This window comes from Balaenoptera borealis, assembly GCF_965194805.1.
Source record: "Balaenoptera borealis genome assembly, chromosome: X".
NCBI lineage: Eukaryota > Metazoa > Chordata > Mammalia > Artiodactyla > Balaenopteridae > Balaenoptera > Balaenoptera borealis.
Window position 1 is genome coordinate 39,052,430 of NC_138881.1, and position 6,996 is coordinate 39,059,425.

A 6,996-nucleotide genomic window follows, 5' to 3' on the forward strand; every position below is an offset into this window, starting at 1 on the left:
AAACAATAATTCTTGAGGGAGGAAATGCTCATCAGATAGCTTGGTCTGTGACTTAATTCCTTAGCATCACGGCCCTGGATGAGTTTAATACATATAAGTCTATTCCTTTACCAGAGCAGTACTTGGCAAATCACTTATGTATTATCAAAAAAAAAGCGTTCATCATCAAACAATCTGACTGTTTAATTTTACATTTCAAACCCAAAAAATGTGATGAGAAATGTATCATCTATCCTCCTGCCATATAAATTAGCAAAAATTATTCCTAATATGTGTTAAAATACCTTGGCTATGAAATACGAAGTCAACGGTTTTCTTATTTTTTAATACTTGAATTTTATTGTCTTATTTCTTCTCAGTGGGATATGATTTTCTATAAGAAGGTAATAGGAACCTGGATTTTAAGAGCAGATAACATTTGTTATAACAGTATGATTATTTGTCTCAACCACAGATTTACATGCACTCCTATACCAAAAACGAAAACAAAGGGAATTCCCTAGTGGTCCAGTGGTTAGGACTCTGCATTTTCATTGCCAAGGAGGGTCTGGGTTCAGTCCCTGGTCAGGGAGGTGGGATCCCACAAGGTGCGCAGCACATCCAAAAAACAAAAAACAAAAAAAACCCTGACTTTCTCCTTAGGTATAATTAGAGCAAGTCCATTTTGTCAAGACAACACTCAGTATTCAACAGAATATAGCAAAGATGTGGAGGAACTGGAACTCTTGTACATTGCTGGTAGGGATGTAAGATAGTACAACCACTTGGAAAACTGTTTGACAGTTTCTTAAAAAGTTGAACATATTCCCACTGTACAATACAGCCATTCCACCTGAAGGTTTTATCCAAGAGAAATGAAAGTATAAAACTATACAAAGTCTTGCACATGAATGTTCATAGCAGCTCCATCTGTAATAACCAAAAACTAGAATCAACCCAAATGTCCATCAGGAGGTGGGTGGATAAGGAAATTGTGGTACATCTACAATTGTCCAATATCTACAGATACCCCCTATCAGCAATAAAGAATGAACTGTTGATATACATAATAACATGGATGGATTTCAAAATAATATGCTGAATGAAGCCAGATAAAAAAGAATACATTCTATTTTGAGTCCGTGTATCCAACATTCTAGAAAATGCAAACTAATGTACAGTGACAGAAGGCAGATCGATGGCTGCCTAGGAATTAGGAGTTGGCAGGGGCAGGAGAGAAGGATGGCAAAGTGGCTCAAGGAAACTTTGGGGGCTGATGGATATGTTCATTTTCTTAAGTGTGGTGATGGTTTCAGGTGTGTATACATATGTGAAAACGTATGAAATTATACTCTTTAAATCCGTGCAGTTTGTTGTATGTCAATAATACCTCAATAAAGCCCTTAAAAATTGGGAGTTCCCTGGTGGTCCAGTGGTTAGGACTTGGTGCTTCCACTGACGTGGCCCCAGATCCTGCAAGCAGCACAGTGCAGCCAAAAACAAATAAAAATAAATAAATAAATGAATAAATAATAAAAGGAATAATATTCAGTAGAACAAAGGTTGTAAAAAAACAATAAGATATGATGACTGAATTTCTTTAAAAAGGGATATAAAATTTATACATCCTGTCTTTTAAAGAATTGCTTGGAAAGCTACATTAGGACCAGCAGCAGAGCTGGAAGAATCTTCTGGAAGGGACAGTTACTTAGTGACTTTCTAGTCACTGGGTCATCAGCTATGTAATAATACCCCTGGGAGAGATAGAGATATTCTATTAAAATATCAACAATAACAATCTCTCCCTCAGAGGTTTGGGGAGAGCAAAGTAGAATACTGAGCAAATAAAATCCTGGCTCCAATATAATCTAAACTTCCTCCATCCAAGGGAGAGGGATATAAAAAATTAAAAGGCCCCTAGAACACACAGCAGGCACTCACCTAACAAATTGCAGCCTATTCTGTAGGCAAGGAAAGGTGGCTAGGAAGTGAATGTGAGGACACATATCATCCTGCAGAATCTCTTCTTTTCATAAAACTCCACCCATGGCCAATTTCCCCAAGCATCCATTAGTATTTAAAACTTAAACCCAATTGAAAGATTTTACATTTCACTTGGGTAAGAGCCAAGTAGAGAGAGAGAAAGAAAGAGAGAGAGTGATAGCAAAGAAAGGCCAGAAGCCTGGGGGTCTGCTATCCCTGATTGAATGTGCCAGCCAAGGAAGCAGATATCCTAAACAAGTTAGGAATATTGGATCTGTCTTCTTCCTCGAAGCAAGGGATTAATCCTACTGAATATATCTTCCCTCTGAGGCTGCTTTGGAACTGTTGTTTCACCCTAAATATTCTCTGGATCCTTTTGGAAAATGACTTTGAGATAACATGACGAGAATGAGCTTTGGATCTTGTTTATAATGACAAAACAGAAAGAATAGGTTCACAGCTAAAAGTTCTGACATGGACAGTGGCAAGCGTGAAACAGGCAAGAAGATGATGAGAAAGACAAACAATACAAAAAGAAATGAGAGGAAGGGAAGAAAAACCCTAAGTTTGATTATTTGGGGGTAGGGGAAAAGAAAGGAAACTGGATTGCTTAGAAAGGCAGACCCTTGAAGCAAATGGGACTCTACAACATTTATTGATAGATACAGCTTCATAAGGAGATAATGATTAATTCAGCCTAAAAGAACAAATGAGATCATCCAGGCAGAAATTTATACAGAGGGAGAATGGAGCCCAGGTTGCAGCACAAATAAAGGGGTGACATTATGAAACATTTTGCTGCTCTTGCTGGTACATAGAATGTATGTGTAGGAGGTGGAGAGTGGGGCAGGTGAGTGGAGGGCCAAACAGGAAATTGACATTGGCAATATGATTAACTAGACTACTGATCTTGCTTGGAATTCACCAAATACCAGTATTTTAAAAATTGAAGTGTTAACGTTTCAATAGTGATACGTATATAAGTCAAGGATGATTGCTAATGGCTTGCGTGGACTATCATTCAGAAATAACTTCAGTGATGATGGTGAGCATGTGCCAACCTATGTAAGTATAATTACTGGCATGAAACTCAGACAGCTCCTGTCATATGGAAGTATGCAATCCCCTTGGGAAGCTGAACAATGCAAATAGAAATGAATACACAATCTAAGTTGTTGATAAGAGTTCAAGGTGGAAGCAGTCCTGTTGGAACAACTGGAAACTTGCCTGCAGTGGTAACTCCATGTAGCCCAAAGATAATAGGGCAGAAAAAAATTTTAGTCTAAGTGTTCAAAGGGCTGCTTGCTGTTTCTGCTGGGGCATCAGGTATTTATAAGCAAACCATGACTTTGACCTATCAAACGTGGTAGTTTTGTCCTTTGCTCCTCGATTGCAGGCAAGTGAGGTTTCCAAAATGGTGTAGGGAAAGAAAAGACTCTTTTTCCTCTACCCATCTTGGGTTCTCCAGATGAGGCCCTATAAAATAGACTAAGACAGATGAATAAGAAAAAATAAGCAGAATTTATTAACATGTGCATCATGCATGCACATGGGAGCACTCAGCAATGAGAAACTCGAGGAGTGGTTAAAACTTGGGCTTATATAGTCCCTTAAGAACAGAACAATAAATTTGCAGAGATTTGACAAGACAAAGAAACAGGGTTTTAAGCTTCCCAGGGTAGCAAGCTGTTGGAAGGTAAATACAGGGCAGAAACTAATGGAAGGTAAGGGTTATTTGTGGGGGTTCCATTTTGGTGCTGACTTTCCATCTTCTTCATGACCATAAAACTCTCCTGGGAGAGGGGATTTATGGCAGTCCTCATTTCTCAGAAGTGTCTGCTTTTATTTAGATAGGGAAAGCTCTGGAAGGCTTCATTTTGCTTCTGTTGATTCCCATTTGCCTCCGGATCAAAATAATCTTTATGCCAAAGTGACATTTTGGTGTGGCATGTTCTGTTACCCTTTGATGGGAACAGGAAAAGTAATAGAGAATGGATTTCTCTGTCCCCAGGGACAGTGTTCCTGGGAGCATTATCCATGGAATTTACTCCCTCCTAGACTCAGCAGAAGCCAAACATCTGTTCTGATCATTCAAAAAATAATGACTGAGGGGCTTCCCTGGTGGCGTGGTGGTTAAGAATCCACCTGCCAATGCAGGGGACACGGGTTCAATCCCTGGTCTGGGAGGATCCCACATGCCACGGAGCAACTAAGCCCGTGCAGCACAACTACTGAGCCTGCGCAGCACAACTACTGAGCCTGCGCTCTAGAGCCCGTGCTCCGCAACAAGAGAAGCCACCGCAATGAGAAGCCCGCGCACAGCAACAAAGAGTAGCCCCCGCTCGCTGAAACTAGAGAAAGCCCGCGCACAGCAACAAAGACCCAACGCAGCCAAAAATAAATAAATTAACTAAATAAATTATTATAATAATCACCATTTCAGATTTTAGTTACCTCAGGAAATTTTTTTAATTTTTTAAAAATTTAAAATTAAAATTAAATTTTTTTTAAAAATTTATCTTAATGTATCACAGATGTAAACTGAAAGGATTTCCGTGGACACAGGTGCTCTGTACTTGTAGCAAGAGCTGTTAACTCCAGTTTTTTTTTTTAATTTGGAACATGAAGCAATTGAAAATAATGAGGCTGACTCATGCTCATACTTACCAATCCAAACTGTTCTAAAGAACTTTCACCTCCACACATAGGATCGTGGTGACTGATAACAGATATCAGGTCACACCTTCTCTTTTTAAACATTCCTTTCCAGCTCAGCAAATTTAGAATGGTATACTCACCATGCATATACACTGGGATTACAACCTCATTTTTGAAATATTTTAAGGCACTCGTTCACAAATAGAACACAGAAGTAAACATAGCTCCAAAGTCTCGCTTATCAGAGAGTCACTGATGCAGTTGACCATTAATCAGGATCCTGATCAGAAACACATGACAAATTCAGATGGGATTTTTGAATAGACTTTTTAAGAAGGGAGCATTTACAAAAGTATGAGCTGGATTAAGGGAACCAACAAGGAATGCTAAAGCACGCAGGGACTAGCAATGATGGAGAGCCATTACTTGGCTTGAATGGGCATGGGGAAGAAACAGTGTTAAGGGATCCCAGCTGAGAGCTGAAGCTGTGAAAGATGGCAGGACAGCTTTTCGCCGAACGCCGCCAATATGGTGTTCAGGTGCTTCGTGGAGGTTGGCTGGGTGGCCTACGTCTCCTTTGGGCCTCATGCCGGGAGGCTGGTTGCGATTGTAGATGTTATTGATCAGAACAGGGCTTTGGTGGATGGACCTTGCACTCAAGTAAGGAGACAGGCTATGCCTTTCAAATGCATGCAGCTCACTGACTTCATCCTCAGGTTCCCACACGGTGCCCGCCAGAAGTATGTCCGAGAAGCCTGGGAGAAGGCAGATATCAATGCAAAGTGCGCAGCCACAAGGTGGGCCAAGAAGATTGAAGCCAGAGAAAAGAAAGCCAAGATGACAGATTTTGATCGTTATAAAGTCATGAAGGCAAGGAAAATGAGGAACAGACTAATCAAGCTTCAAGTTAAGAAACTTCAAAAGGCAGCTCTCCTGAAGGCTTCTCCCAAGAAAGCACTTGCTGCTAAGGGGGCAGCTACGGCAGCTGCTGCGAAGGTTCCAGCAAAAAAGATGACCGCTACGGGTAAGAAGGCTCCAGCCCAGAAGGTTCCTGCCCAGAAAGCTGCAGGCCAGAAGGCAGCACCTCCTCCAAAGGCTCAGAAGGGTCAGAAAGCTCCAGCCCAGAAAGCACCTGCTCTAAAGGCATCTGGCAAGAAAGCATGAGAGCGTAAGACACTGTTATAAACAGAATAGAGGTTCTTTTTGACACGCTGGCAAATCTGTTTAATGTATGGATTAAAGTCTGTTACTGGGGCCGGGATTATGAGGCAGATTGATGGTAGGGTTGTTAATGTTGTCATTGGAGAATCAGTTCCTTAGTCCCACTCTGCCCAGACTCAAAGTCATCACACAAAGTCATAAGTAATGTTCTCATGGGAAATCATAATAATTAGACGACTGGGTTAATTTTTTTCCCTTGTACAAATATATTTCCCATAAATAAGTAAAATCCCAGCTGCTTTTGATGCTTGAGTTTAGTAAATTTTCTTATAAAAATAAACTAGGAAAACAAATACATTTTAAAAAAAAAGATGGCAGGACAGAAGGAGTTAGAGGGAGGCAACCATGGCCATGACCTCACACAACTTGCGGGGGGGGGGGTGGTGCGGGGGGTACGGGGGGGGGGCAGAGATGTTGATGTTGATGGAATAAACACCCTGAACTTTCTCTCCTGCCCTTCACTCTCTTGGCAACCCCCACTCCTATGGCCCAACCCAACCAGAAGCTAAAAGGCAGGGGTGCCCAGGCCATGTATTCCATGGGAATCAGAGCAGGGCAGAGAAGGGTGGAAAATCACAGTGGAGAAGGGAGAAATGGAGACTAACTAACCAGCACACGGCCTCAGCTTTTTTGAACAGTATTTATACAAAAGAACAAGTTGAGGAAATTGAAAGCAGTTATATGGTTTATAATTCAAGTCCCTCTTAAGATGATGCTTCTAAGGAACGTCTTGTTTGCCTGTCGTTCCACTTCCATATTGATCAAATTGTAGAGATAATTGTTTGTTTACCTTACCATTTTACATTGCCTTCCTGGTCCCAGTCAGTGGAAATGCCTGGAGCTGCATCTCTTAAGTGAGGCTGATTTGAGCTTAATTGTTCATCCGCTCAAAGGAGAGCACTGCCTGTTTGTTTGTTGTTGTTGTTGTTGTTTTAATCATCTTGTTCAAATTCTGTCTTGAAATATTGAAAGTTAAAGGAATGATTTAAAGAGCGTGGACTTCAAATTGCCTAGAGCCACGTGATTCAGAGGGTTCTCTGACTCTTCGTCTATTTAGGTGAAGGGAAGAGTAAACACGTTTATAAATGTCAGACACGGCCCCTCTAGGGGCTATTGATGCAGACAGCCAGAGACGGCATTAAAAAAATTATCCAA

At 40.9% G+C, this 6,996-nt stretch overlaps 1 pseudogene across 1 annotated transcript; it reads left to right on the forward strand.

Annotated features, from left to right (window-relative positions):
- The first annotated feature begins 5,106 nt into the window (after positions 1-5,106).
- Positions 5,107-6,136, forward strand: LOC309621143 (large ribosomal subunit protein eL14 pseudogene; annotated as a pseudogene). The gene has a single exon. The product of its transcript is annotated as a large ribosomal subunit protein eL14 pseudogene (transcript).
- Positions 6,137-6,996: the final 860 nt, after the last annotated feature.